Here is a 14,378-nt window from a genome sequence, read left to right as displayed (position 1 = left end):
GAACTATGACAAAAAATAAAAATTTAGATTGTTTAAATGGGGAAATGCGCAACTTTACCACGTAATATAAAACAACCTGGGTCATATTTTCAAAATCTGAATAAAACGGGCTCATCTAGAGACAATTACCTGTTGATAGCCGCAAAAATCATCAAAATCGGCCTGGCATAGAACTCTGGAACTAAGCGTTACCAGATATGCAAATTTAGGAGGTCTCGGAGCTTATAAAAATGATGATGATGATATATCCGGACAATATGACAACAACAAAACCGATTACATTGCGTCTCGTAGGTAATGGAGCTGCAATCTCTGAACGGAAGATTTCGCTGTAGAACATGTTGGAGATATGCAATAATTAATCTGACAACGCAGCAAAGGGACCATCCCTCCTGCACTTGTGCCCTTGAGATTTTTTACGACTTTTGGGGCTATGCGCTTCCCACGCAGCTGCGACTGCGCGGACCAGATCACCAACCCCTCATCTTGCCTTTGTCTTTAGTCAGTCCAGATCCTTCTCTGTAGCTTAACGCCGTGTTCGTCTCAGTGCTGTAAAACTGAATAAATTCTATTTCGGAATTAAATCATATCTTATTAATATCATAACCTTAATTCCTTCAGGTTATGGGCCGCAGCTTACGTGATACGCGCAAATATCCGCGATCGTGACCGCGTATACGGAAAACAAGCAAAGTGTTGATTAAAACTTGTGAAAATTAAACGTGTGTGATGAAAACGCGTAAGTCTACGAAAATGAACCTAAACGTGTGTGATGAAAACGCGTGAGTGTACGTAAATGGATTCTGCACATAGAATACGCGCGAAGACATTTGATTTTCAGTCGACGGAAAATACAGTGTGTGAAAATTCTATTGCGCGCTGTGACATTCGAACCTGATATTTTGTGTGTGATCGATAATTTGATATTGCAACAAAGTTGAACATTAAAAAAACAGTTATGATTTTCTGCGCTGAATCATGCTTATTTGCGCCAAGAGCTACTTAAACCGCATTCATGGTTCGTAGTTTGAATGATACCTATCTCTGATTAGAAGATAGTGAAAAAGCTCAACTTCTGCTCGGATTGAGGAGCGTCCAGATAAATCAGCACCAGAAAATTAGTTGTGCAAAACTTTCTTTGAGTTTGCTGATCACAGTGAGCGGACACAAATATACTTGGTGAAGGATAACACGCATTCCTATCGCAATGGCCACACAAATTGAGAAGACACAAAGTACTGGATGAACATGTTTCATGGACTCTGGTTTCAAAGGCATTGTGGAAGACGTTTGGTTCTGCTATGATGTACCCTATGACCTGTTATCAATACCGAAATTTGGAAAGCTGGTCATGCAGAACCCACTCATCAGGAGTCAACGTTAAAAGGGAAGTACCGTTACCTTTTGTGGTAAGCTTTTTCAGAACTTAAGTTTCGATGACAGTGCAGTGGCGAGGCGTGAATGATCGATTGTCGATGTTCCCTCATTTGAGACTATGGTAAAGAATCGATCATTAAATTGTTCGTTGCGAACACCCCATCTGTCGATATTTTTCAATACCTTTGAATGGCAGATCAGTCGATACACCGCAAAGTACGCCACGCTACTGATCGATAAGAAATGATTGGTAAATATTCCTAACTTGAGTTGACAGTTAAAGAATTGATGAGATGAATATGAAATATGGTTTGAAAGTTAGAGCTATACAAAGTAATGAGTGAATAAAATTTACAGAGTTGGAAGTTCGTAGAATATGTGAGTATATTGGTCTTAAAAGGTGTTGTATCAAACGATAATTTATGCGAGTAGTATCAATAGTAAAAATTGCCATTTCTAGAAAATTTGAAGATGAAATTTACGTCAGTATAAACCTCCATTTAAAAAAATGCACTCAAATATTGCTGATCCACGTAAGAAATCAAAACGATTTCGTTCTTTTCATACATGATTAGTATGCACACAATGGTGTGACTTTTAAAGATAGAACATAAATAAGAAGTATTTTGTCTTATGTTCGAAAAATTATACTGCGAGAATCTCAGAACTTTTTGATTTAGAAATTATTTCATATATATACTGTGACAATGATAGAAGTAAAAATTTCGATTAATTTAAACAGTTTTGTGTCGAGCAAGGTATCACGTCATAAGTCACCGAAATTTCACGAACCCCGCAGAAAAATGGCATCACCTAACGAATGGTGAAAGAGCTTGTGCAATGTTCATTGAAGTAGAATTATACGAGGCATTTTAGGGGTAAAGCTGTTTCAACGGAAACGCACCAAATCATAAGTACCCTAACAAAAGCCTTAGAATAAATTAAAACTTCAAATGAGTAATGGCACTTGAAATAAACCAAGGATGAATTTCCTATGCGTTTTTAGCTCTTCTGTAAGAATCTGGGATGAAACCAGGAGATGAAAATCCTGGAAAGCCATTCTGGTCCGTTTGATTTTTGAGCAGGCATAAAGCGTGGGAAGTGGAAGATAAAATTTGCGAGAGTCGAAATGTAATAGTCGGTAAGACAAAATTACATAACATCGAGATGCGTGATGCATTTCGAGTGACCGATAAAAAAATCAAGTGGAAACTGATACGACTGAATTTGTGTCAAAATCAGGAATCTCCAAACTTGATAACAAGAAATCAAGTGGAAACTGATACGACTAAATTGGTGTCAAAATCAGGAATCTCCAAACTTGATAAAAATGATATTAACTCTGAAGACTCAGAAAGAAAATTCTGAGGATGAAAAACCAGAAAAAATAAATTCTGGAGAGGAGTTAAAATTAAAGGTCACGTGTGACTCAAAAGCAAATGAATGGTGCAACGTGAATAAAACGGAGACAAACTCTTTGCGAGACGTGAGTAAAGGTGAGCTCAGGCAAAACAGTATGAAATTCTGTGATAAGCTTAACTGAAATAGAGAGCAAGTCTATGATAAGCTTAACTTCAGAAAACTGTAATTAATAATATCATATACACAGTACTTAAAGCAAACAGTGTATGATGAAATTGAAATGAAAATACTGAAATAAGATTGAAGCGAAACGTGAGAGATTGGATCAGGCAAAAGGAAAGTGCAAATGGAAATGAGGATAAAACTGACGAGGCAAAATTTAATATTTATCTTTGTGAAGCCCAAATTTTGAACTTGCAATATTTACGAAAAGTTTCGACGAAAGTAGAAAGAAAACCGAGGAAACAACAATTTAACAGGCTCAATTCATTTACAAACGATAACTTTTGTGCTTTGATACATACTAAGGCAAAACGACAGGGGTACTGTCGAGTGAAATTGATACGTGTTTTTAACATTGGCGAATAAAGGAATTTTGCAAAAATATTTGGAATGAGATGAACAGTACGAGTTTTTAGTCTCAGAAGACCGAGATGAAACCTATCCTCTCGATTACCAGTTTTTTTTGCCTCTCTAAATTCATTTTAGCGTTTGCAGCTAATTAAGAGTAAGAGAGAGAGACTTCATATTTTACACAGATTAATTTACAATCGAATTATTTTGAATGCGAAAATTGCGTTGATTGGCTACTATTTGAAAGTAGAAACTAACAATTTGAGAAGATAGATTCAAAATTTTGAGAAAGTTACTAGAATTTGAGAGGAGAGACTTCAATTTCGAGAGGAGAGATTATATTAGAAGGAGCGAAATTGAGGGGAGAAAAATGAGTATTTGAAGAAGAGAAATTGAGAAATGAAGAATGAGAATCTCTGACAGAGTTCGATTTGAAAAAATCGGAGATTACATGTGTTAATTGAAAAATACACTTCAAAGGTTTAAAGCAAGGTGCAAGGAACTCATCTGAAACGATTGCAGTCAAATTTTTTCTCTTTAACAAAAAGCAACAATTATTTTGAATATTGTGTCTGGCACGAGAATAACTTTGAAGTACTTCAGACTCTCATGCGATAGATCGTCAGATTTAAATTAAAGGTAAACTTTTGGGTATAAGCAGTGAGACAAATTATTATTAAAAAAAATTAAGCTCTAACAAGAAGAAGTAAGCAACAAAATGGTATGATAAGCTTAACTATACGTAGCGAGTGAAAAAGAAGTTGATGATTAGCCAGTGTATGAGAATGCGAATATTCGGTGAATAAGTACCCAAGTTGGGTGTGCATTTAAAAATTCAAACTGGAATAAAAGGCCTGATTAGAGAACTTAAGTAAATAAATTAAGTAAATGCAAGTAAGGGCGAAAAAATACTTTATGAAAGGCAATAAGAATGAAAGAGAGACTAGAGGTAACGAAAGAGCTCTAGAAAATGTATTTTAGTAAATCGAGGTATCTAGTCAAGAGTAGACTTATTTCTATTCGAGAGTAGACTTATTTGATACCAGAAATTGAAGATGATAAAAAGTGGAAAGACAAATCATAAGAGAAATGATTTTTGAGATACGTTGAGGTAAAAGAGAAGATATTTTTGATTGGCATCGAAGATTCAAATTGGGCAAATATTGAGAATAACAAAAGGACTTTTCGAATTGAAAGTGAGAGAAAGAGAAATTCATCTGCATTATTATTTAAAACTGCATCATATGTTGGAACACAGAGAATCTGAAATCTGTGACGGCTTCTTTGGTGGAGGCAGAATAAATGCAGGTAAAGCAGTTGTAGATTCTCACTGGTCAAAAGTGATTTTTGTCAACACCAAAGCGAGTACGACGAAGCCCATTGCAACTTAGGTACGAGGATTGCATACATAAATTTAAGAATCTAGTTTGCCACGTGATATCAAAATATGAACGTGCATTATACGTGGTGAGAGGACGTCAAAATAAGGTCATTGATTTCGTACATGTGTTCACAGGAAATTAGCTGGCCGATATGATGATCAAGCTGTTACCAGTCTTGGAGTTCAATCAGTCGAGTTTTTGGACTTGGAGTAGAACTCATAGTAACAGCAAGTACACGATCTGGTGGAGGTTTTCCTGGGTTTCCCTTCATCCATGCAGCACCGAATGGTGGATCGTAAGCATCACCCCAGAGTTGGCACTTGAGGACGATTGCAGCACGGCATCGCAGTTCAACAGAGCAACATAGTCAAATCAAGCAAGAATCAGATTAATTCTTGAGGGGGCGTGTTGGAGATATGCAATAATTAATCTGACAACGCAGCAAAGGGACCATCCCTCCTGCACTTGTGCCCTTGAGATTTTTTACGACTTTTGGGGCTATGCGCTTCCCACGCAGCTGCGACTGCGCGGACCAGATCACCAACCCCTCATCTTGCCTTTGTCTTTAGTCAGTCCAGATCCTTCTCTGTAGCTTAACGCCGTGTTCGTCTCAGTGCTGTAAAACTGAATAAAATTCTATTTCGGAATTAAATACACGGTTACCCTCTCTCGCAAAAGTGTGTATTTTCCATAAGTATTTCAATGCGACGACGCTGATTTTAGCTTTTGAACTCTAAGGAATATAACGGAACACAATGATTCCTTCTACTTATCATGAATGTTTCCTAATGGTCATGTCTAACATTAGAAGCAAAAGGGAGACAATACTCTGCAGTTCTAACTGTTAGTATGTATTAAAGGATCATTTTTGGATAATTGGTATTGAATGTGTTTTATAGTAGACCTGCAGTTTTTAGGTCGTATTCATATCCCAGTGTTTCCTAAGAATTTGCGCCATAGACTCACATCATTGCGAGTTTCATCCAAAAAAAAAAATTGCACCGCAGCTTAAAATAAATCAATTGGCTGGAAACACAACGCTCACTCTACGAACCTCACCAAGCTCCGAATTTTCAATGACAGCCTCTGCTCCGCTGAAAAGATTGGATTGGTACACATGTTAAAACAAGGAGGCGCATTAGGAAAAAGCAACATCAGACTGTTTTTAACGATGTGTTTTATGAAGGCTCAGAGATAGTGACATGTCGGAAATAGTTTCGAGAGAGTAGTAAAATGTGATTCGTATTAAGGATCTACCGCAGCATCGCTCAGTTGGCCCGAATGAAACTCAAAGCGGGAAATAAACACAGCTTTCAGAGATGACTGAACCCAAAATAATATTTATCTGTTGAAGCTCTTGTGAATGAAGTAAGTAATGAAATTAAGAAGGGGAATCAGGTACTGGTGATACTCGATCAGCATCATTTCAGAAGAAACCATAATTAACATTTCCCTCGAAATCAATTTTTTTTTTAATTTCATAGCTGACAGTGATTTTTAAACTCAAAACAGTTTTTTCTTGAGATACAATTTTTTTTTGTTCTTTTAGGTCTTTAATTGTGATGGGAATCTCGTTAATTCGAGATAAGAAGAAAAAATTAAGTCGGATAAACATTGTGTAATATTGAATAATGTAATTTTGAAGCTGAAAAAGATAGCGGAGACACTAATAAGAGAATAACATATTAATGCGTTCCATGAGACCTTCTTGGCTTTGGGCCTCTTAAAATTTCTCAAAGACAATCAATTAAATGAAAGAAAAGGAAAAATGAAAATAAAATCGAGTGTTAAAGGACCGGCTCAAGTTTCCCTTAATTCGATCATTTCCATGAAATGGACGTTAATTATTCGATTTTTGCTGTCATAAAGTATGATTAGACCACTAGTTTGCTGTTTTTGACGCCAACAATCAATGTCCGTGCTTTCTTCTTTCTACTTCCTATTAACTAATTAGTTAGCGGTTTTTTACTTCAACATTCGTAGACATGTTCTATTTTGACGTAGTTGTTTTGCTGCTCCAAGTAGACCGTTGCCTGAGGTTCAAATCGTTAGCTACTAGATTGCCCTTTATTTTGTCCTAAAAATTCATTATTTGTGCCCACTGTTCACTACACTTTGGGAGGCTTATAAAACGAAAACAATAACCCGCTGTTCTAACTTTAAACTGTTTGAGTAGGAAAAGAAACAAAAAAAAAACTTATAAAAAAGAAGAAAGGAGACACCTTGATAAAATAAAATGGACTGGAGTGATTTCTACGTTTAAGATCTGATAGTGACTCGTTTGCATATGAATTCCACGCGTGAGGGCGGGAGGCGGTTTATTGACGCCTCAGTCCCTCAGTCGTCGACGTCGATAAAATGACTCAGGTATTCCAATACTCATTTCGTTCTGCGAATCAGTTTTCGTTGACGGCGGTCATCGTAGAAAGAAAGAAGAATGAGAAAGAGAAAATTTCTGTTTGAGACTGGCTGTTGGTTTCAACATAATTATAAGTATCCACGTGACGTTATTCTGGGAGGACTAAAAGTTTTTTTTAGGGCGCGATTGTCATTTGCGACTCAGCAACGCGATTTCTCTTCGGAGGTGGTCTTTTCTGGACGCATAATGAAGAAATGCTCGGTCACGGCTGTATTCTTCACCTGGAGTTGACAAGGAAGAGAATTTTTGTTGGAGAAATAAGAACGTCCGATAGATAATTCCCTGGCTGAAATTCTCCATGCATGTGAAAAGATTCTAGTCTTCATACTTGGTACAATTTATGACGAGTTAAGTCGTATAAACGCATTTTGCGTGTTCCATGGGACACTTTCCTGGGTCCGGAAGAATTAGTTCTAAGCGGTCCAATTGGACCACTTTTTGCAGCAGGAACTAACATTAATGGCTAATTTTAAGGACAACATTTGTGGCATCAGTCTCCCTACAAAGATATGTGTTTTTGATGGATACGTCAGAAATAGCACAAATGGCTCCTCATTGCAAAATGCAATCCAATTCATTTTCGGACGACGAAGGCTGTAAAAGTACTGGCAGGGTGTCTACTAAAACAGGCCGGCCAAATATCAGTGCTTTTTTAATACTTTTTCAGGGTATTCCCAAGAAATTCAGTACCTCCTCAACAAAAAAATTCAGTACTTTTTCAGTACCTCCATTTGACTAAATTCGAAAAATTTCAAAAACTTTCTCGCTCAAATAGCGACAAAAATTAGTGAAATTCCGGATCTTTTTGCGGGTTTCCGCACTTTTTCAATATTTTCGGACCGCCCTTAAAAAATCAGTACTATTTCTGGACTTTCCGGAGATTCTTAACTTGTAGACACCCTGATACTGGGGTGTCAATTACTAAATTTCGAGTTTTTAAGGGTTGTTGCCACTTTTTTTGTGTGGATGGTCTCGCGGGTATAAGGGCAGTAATTTTTAAACACCGTATCAAAGCCAAGCGGTTTTTAAGTTTCATTATCAATGCAATTGAGTGGTCAATGATTTTCCCTTCGTTCCCAGTGTATGGCTATATTTCAGCGCACGATGTGGCAACTCTGCCAACGTGCCCTGCCTCCGCGAGAGATAAATCACGGGAATCCTAAGGAGATCCGCGAAATTTTGACGCTCGACGCAACAACAAGGATAAATTAACCCGAGAAAGTAGTCACGGACAAACCTTTTTTGAGGCCCTCCGGAGATTTTCGGAGTGTTTGTTTACATTGAAAAGCTTCGAAATTCCACCGCCGGTTATATGTATTGATTTCAGGGTTGCCTACTCGCCTCAATCGATATCGATAGTCTTAATGGCTAAAATCGGTATATGAGTACAACCGATTGCGACGTTACGAATCTCCTCTCACGTTTCATTCCTTTAAAAAAATGTTTTTCAGTAAGTTCCTTGTGAATTGTGCATACTTATTTGAATTTCTTCCAATATTCAATCTCTGATATTGAAGAGAATGCAGGAGTCGATATATTTAAATTTCGTGGCGGCTCTGTTTATAGTGGTAATAAATTTGATTATGACTCGCTGCCATGCCGCCGAGACACCCACACACCGGCATTCACTAATTGAGGACGCTCGTTTACATGCATTTAAGACTTGACTCAGTGGCGTGAAAAGGAATGCTACAACTTGCCGCTTTTGAATTAAATATTTTGAATTACTGATCGGAAACGATGCGGCCGTACGTCGGTTAATATGTTGCCGATGCTCCGAAAAAACTCAGAATTTAGTTGTTGTTATTATTAATTGGACCGGTTGGCAGAAAAGAACCAAGCCACATCCGCGATGGTGAAATTTAACTTGAAAATGCACTGAAAAAAAAAAAAAAAACACACATTGTATCTAGAGTCCAGACTCTTAAAAACATCGACAAGAAAATATACTCTTGGTTCAATCGGATTTTTACTTAAATCAAGAACCAAGCCTCTTAATTTGAGCGAATTTCCCTTTAATTTAAGCAAAAACCTGATTGAATCAATAGTATTTTTTCTTGTCAATGTTTTCAAGAGTCTGGACTCTAGATCCAACGTGTTTTTTTTTCCAGTGTGTAATTTTTTACGAGAGAACGTTTGTCCAAATGTCTTTGAGAATTTTAAGGAACACGCACCGTAGAACAACGGAACAATTCAAACAATGCACGAAAAAGGATCTTTCATGAAATACGTAATGTTGAAAACTGGATTTTTAGACGCCATCTCCCTTCTTAAAACGGCGGTTTGTGATGATTTGTTCGATGAAAATCTTCACCTAACTAACCACCTGAACTAATCACCTCGGATTTTAGAAAGACAGCGCTACGCGCCCATTTTTGCATTACGTGGCACAGTTCTGAACACCCCCCCCCCCCCTCCCTCGGTAACGTATTCGTAAAACAGGCTCAGACCCCTCTCTCACTTAAAGCGTTTCGCATTTTATGCACAGCCACGTAACGCGTATTACTATGACACTAGAAATAACAGGTTCAGAGCTACTTAGAAAACAAAAAACCGAGAGACTTAAACGCTCGGGTAGGAAAGTGTGCAAAACAACAAAAGGTGACTCGGCACAGAAAACGCAGCGAAAGAAATTAAATACAGCAATATTTTTGATGGGGAATGTTCCAAAAGTTGATCAAAGTTGGTGTGCAGACATTCTATTCTAAAAGTTCATTTTTCAGCGCTCAGCCGATAGGCAGGCGCTTCTTGTTTTCGTTTTTCCGCTAGGGTTCTTCTATAGTAGAGCACTCAAGAGATTGAATGGCTCACCTACTCAACAAAACATGGCCGACAAGATTCTCAAAATTTTCTTTTTACTAGCTAATAATATTCCCTTTAACGTTATTAAATATAAATTAGCGGATGAAATTTTGTTATGTCTGAAAATCCAGGTATTGAGTTATTTTCATCCGAACTTTTGCCACCATTGATGACTTTTTCTGAGCTGCTGAATTCGCCTCCATATGACACAGCTGTTGCGTTACCGCTACCATATAAATGTTGCTTTTGAGCTGCGTATTTTTCTTACAATCCTGTCCTTGTGCTTTGAGTATAGTACTTTTTTCCCAAAAAAACCTAATAGCTGAGCGCCTCTCTAATATCTACGAATAAGAGCTTTCCCGCTTGTTATTACTTTAAGAGTGTTTCTCTCTTCTTAAACGCTCTGTACATATGGCGACTAAGGGGCGTAATTCGCTGGCAAACTAATGTGTTGTTACACTTAAATGCTCCTCACCTGAACGGTATCTAACATTGAATTGAGCCTTTGCAATGTCGAATGTAATGAGTTACAAATAGACTCTTGAAAGCATGTAACGGTATGGATCGGGGCTAGACCACCAACATAGAGGAATCGTAATGGACTCCTCCAACGCAAAGAGAAGATTCGATCGCAGCCTCCCGGGAGTGTAATTATTGTTTGGCAATAGTGCCAACACTTAAACTGCAACATCACCGTTCATCTGTGAAGTTTTAAATACTCGGATGACTGTCACGGGATGATATTTCAATATTTTAATACAGACTTATGTTGTTCAGCGATGGAAATTGAAAATGAAGAGGAAATCGAATATTTCCAGAGAACTTCCTGTGACCATACGAGTAAAGCGCAGTTACACGGTATTGATTTGCATTTTTGGCACCATGAGCACTCGGTTGTACTATGGAAGAAAACAAAATATGCAAGACGAAAGCTTTCCAACTCTTCCAGAAAAACAAGGAAATCGTGAGGGCGTTGCATAATTTCCGAAAAAGGTGGTTTAGAACTTTAGTCTCTTTTGGGCCGTCCTTAATTACATTGGACGTATTTCTATCAAACGGAACTATGTGCATTAAGCCATGAGCCCTGCGACCCATAAGAATATATGTATAACAGGGCTCACGTCTTAATGCACATAGTTCCGTTTGATAGAAATACGTCCAATTGTACGTAACGCACCTTTTCGCCATTTTGGACACACCCCCTTGTGACGCTTTTGTGACACAGGTCCCTATCCAGTATCACGTAAAAACAAAATGGCGTAACACTCTCCTGGCCCCCTCCTACCCCAATAGAGCGTTAAGTAATTTAGGGACGGCTCCTTTCGTCAGTTTCAAAATTCAGCTCTTATGATTCATGTACCTCATTCTTTGGTGAACCTTTATGGAATAATGATTCACACCTTTTGCAAGTGTAATTTTCACAGATATTGCACTCTTCCTTAACATGGAAACGCTAAATGTATTAATATGAAAAGGTGAACAAGAAGTACATTTCCGTGTAAGTTAGTTATGAAAAAAATAAACTATTTTTAATCGCTGTCTGCGGATCTGGAGGTTGTCTCAGATATTTTGAAACCACTACTTTTGACCAAAACAAAAGAAGACGAATTTCGATGCACGATTTTATTTATTTGTTTGTTTTTTTTTTTTTTTTTTCTGTTTTCGTTACGCTACTGACCAGACTTCCCGTAAAATCGCCACGCGACAACCCGACCCCGCGTTCCGGCTCGGGAACACGGGAAACCGGACGATAACGCATGTTCGGAACTTCGTTAACAAACTGCTATGATGAACTCTTCGGCTGATAAAGCATGCGTGAAAGCTGAGCAATAGCGCTGTCTTTAATAGAGGAATTATGCAAATGCGGTTTCGCTATGCGGAGGCAACGGGCCGGGGCTCGCGACCCAAGGAAGCCGGCCACACTGCGGTTCCTCCGTCCAATTCTATTAAAAATAATCGATCCCGGGCTTCGATAGATAATCGATTCTTTTCATGCGTTTAAGTGGAGGAAGCCTCGTGTTGCTAACTTCGCGACTGCTTCGCGGTCCGGTGTTAAATGATACCGCTGCGTGAGCGGAGACCGCCGTTCGAATGCCGCTGCCCTGAGCGCCGTAACTACTGATGGATTCATCGTATTCATCAGTATCCAGGGTTTAGCTTAGGAAGGCAATCTTATCTCAGAGAGAAAATACTACTTATAAACTGTGCCAGTAACCATCCCTAGTCATTTGATATTCGATATATTCGATGGCTCTACCTCGGTCAAGAGAACTATTTTGAGGTCGATCGTTTTGCCGCGCATTCTAGCGCGGCACAGTTTTTAAGAGGCAATATATCGACGGTAAAACTGCAAAAATGCGTATCTCGTTTGCAGTGTTTAAAAATCTCCACTTCTACTCCATGTTGTAGAAGGAGACCAAACCAAAATTATGACTGGAAATGTTTACAGAATATTCTGTAGAGAAGAAAAATCACGGAAACTTTCAAGAAATTACGATTAGTAGTTTTCCATGTAGAAAATAAAATGGACCATATTTTGGAATAAGGAACCACTATTTCTGGCTCATTTCAGAAGCAACATACATGTACGTCATTGGTTTCCCTGTGCAGAAACGTGCTTTTATGGAAGAGCCAGAGATAGTGGTTCCTTACTGCAAAATGTAATCCAAATATAAGAAGTCTGCAACGCCATAAACCGAGATGCATATGTTTAGCTCTTGCGGATTAAATCCACCGCAAAATATACGCATCTCTTACTAAATACCTTCACAGTCTTAAATTTCTTGATCCTTGAAAACTGCAGATTTTAAAGTTAAAATTTGAAAAATACACGTGGCAACATATGCATGCTGCATTTGCAAATGAATTATTCCGAGCGCAAAACTGACAAAGGCTCTCGGTGAGATTAGACCGGTAGCAAGGTTGGCAATTAGCACGCAAGAAGCATATTTGACGTTAAAACCCTGCAACAGGGCACTCTTGATTCGGCATGTTGCCAATCGAATCAAAATCCGAATGAAACATGCATAAAATTCGTGATTAAAATTTACCTACGTTTAAGAGTGGGAGACCAAAAAATGTTCACATTCACACACCACAAAATCACGAATTAGTGGGCACTGGGCTTGATAATTCGGATTACATTTTGCAATAAGGAGCCACTATCTCTGGCTCTCTCATAAAAGCACATATCTACATAGAAAAACCAATGGCATGTGTGCTGTTTCTAAAATGGGCTGGAAATAGTGGTTCCTCATTGCAAAATGTAATCCATTTAGATTATTGCGTTGAAAAAACTTTGCAGTTGATTTACGCGCTTGAGCCACCTTCATATTTGTATTTTGAAAGTTACTAATAGTTCTCGAATATTTCATGTTACGGCCCACATTTGGATATTTGCCCTGGACATGTGAGGCAGTACCCAGGAGAGATGTTGTTACTCTATTGTAATTGTGTTCCGTGTCAAGTTTAAAGTTCCTGTGTTCGCATGAACTGCGAATACAGTTACCAGAATCGAAAGCTCACCTAACGAGAAAAAGAAACCTACACACCGTTCAAATTTAGTAGTTGACAAAAAAGGACATTTTTCAAAGTAAAGATACAATTTGCCAACCCTCTCAAACAAGAAAATCCATTCTTTCTCAAGAAAACCAGTTCCTCGAAAAAAATTGGATTCATTGCAACAAAAAAAGGGATCCATTGAGATTTATTCTTTTTTTTCCTACGAAGTCGTTGCGTTTAGGGGAAGATTCATTATGGCACTTATATATCAAAATGATCTAACAATTTCCTTTTCAAAACTAAATTTCGTTAAGGTTGTCTCAATTAAAGATAAATCATTGTGACACAAGGAAACCTTCGTGTCCATTAAATTAAACTACCTACTTGACTAAATTTTATTCTGCATGTGTGATCCTTGAGACTCAATGAATAGATTTCATCGCACAACGGAATATTGTCGAGGAAATAGCAGTGTTCTTTTTCGTGAAGAATATAATGTTCTAAATGGTTCCCTTTCGCTGAAGGCTGTCTATTTAATACTCATCACAGCGAAACCAGCGCAGAGTTGCGGTTCCGAATCGACTCCTCGTTATCTGGCAATAAAGCATTGATTCAATTTGTGTAAAAGAAGGCTCAAGTCCGAGAAGAAGCGGTTCTGTTTAATGAATTAATTTATTTACTCAGGTCGCGGTTCGGAGCTGAGTCAGCGCCATACTAATTTTATGCGAAGCACGCACAATGGTTATCGACGGGAGTTCAGAATTAATGCGGTCGTCCGGATAATTGATGCCTACACAGAGAACCAATACGAAGCGGCCAGCAATTAGTAGAAGATTAATTTCATTTAATTTAATGGCGTGAAACATCCCATACGTTGAGCGTAGATGGGACTCAAAATCCTGCTGCGTCGAGAATCAGCTCCGTTAACGAGGTCAAAAAAAAGGTCTTAAAACGTCCGCCGC

Source organism: Bemisia tabaci, chromosome 1 (assembly GCF_918797505.1).
Source record: "Bemisia tabaci chromosome 1, PGI_BMITA_v3".
NCBI lineage: Eukaryota > Metazoa > Arthropoda > Insecta > Hemiptera > Aleyrodidae > Bemisia > Bemisia tabaci.
Note: the sequence above shows the minus strand (reverse complement) of the source record.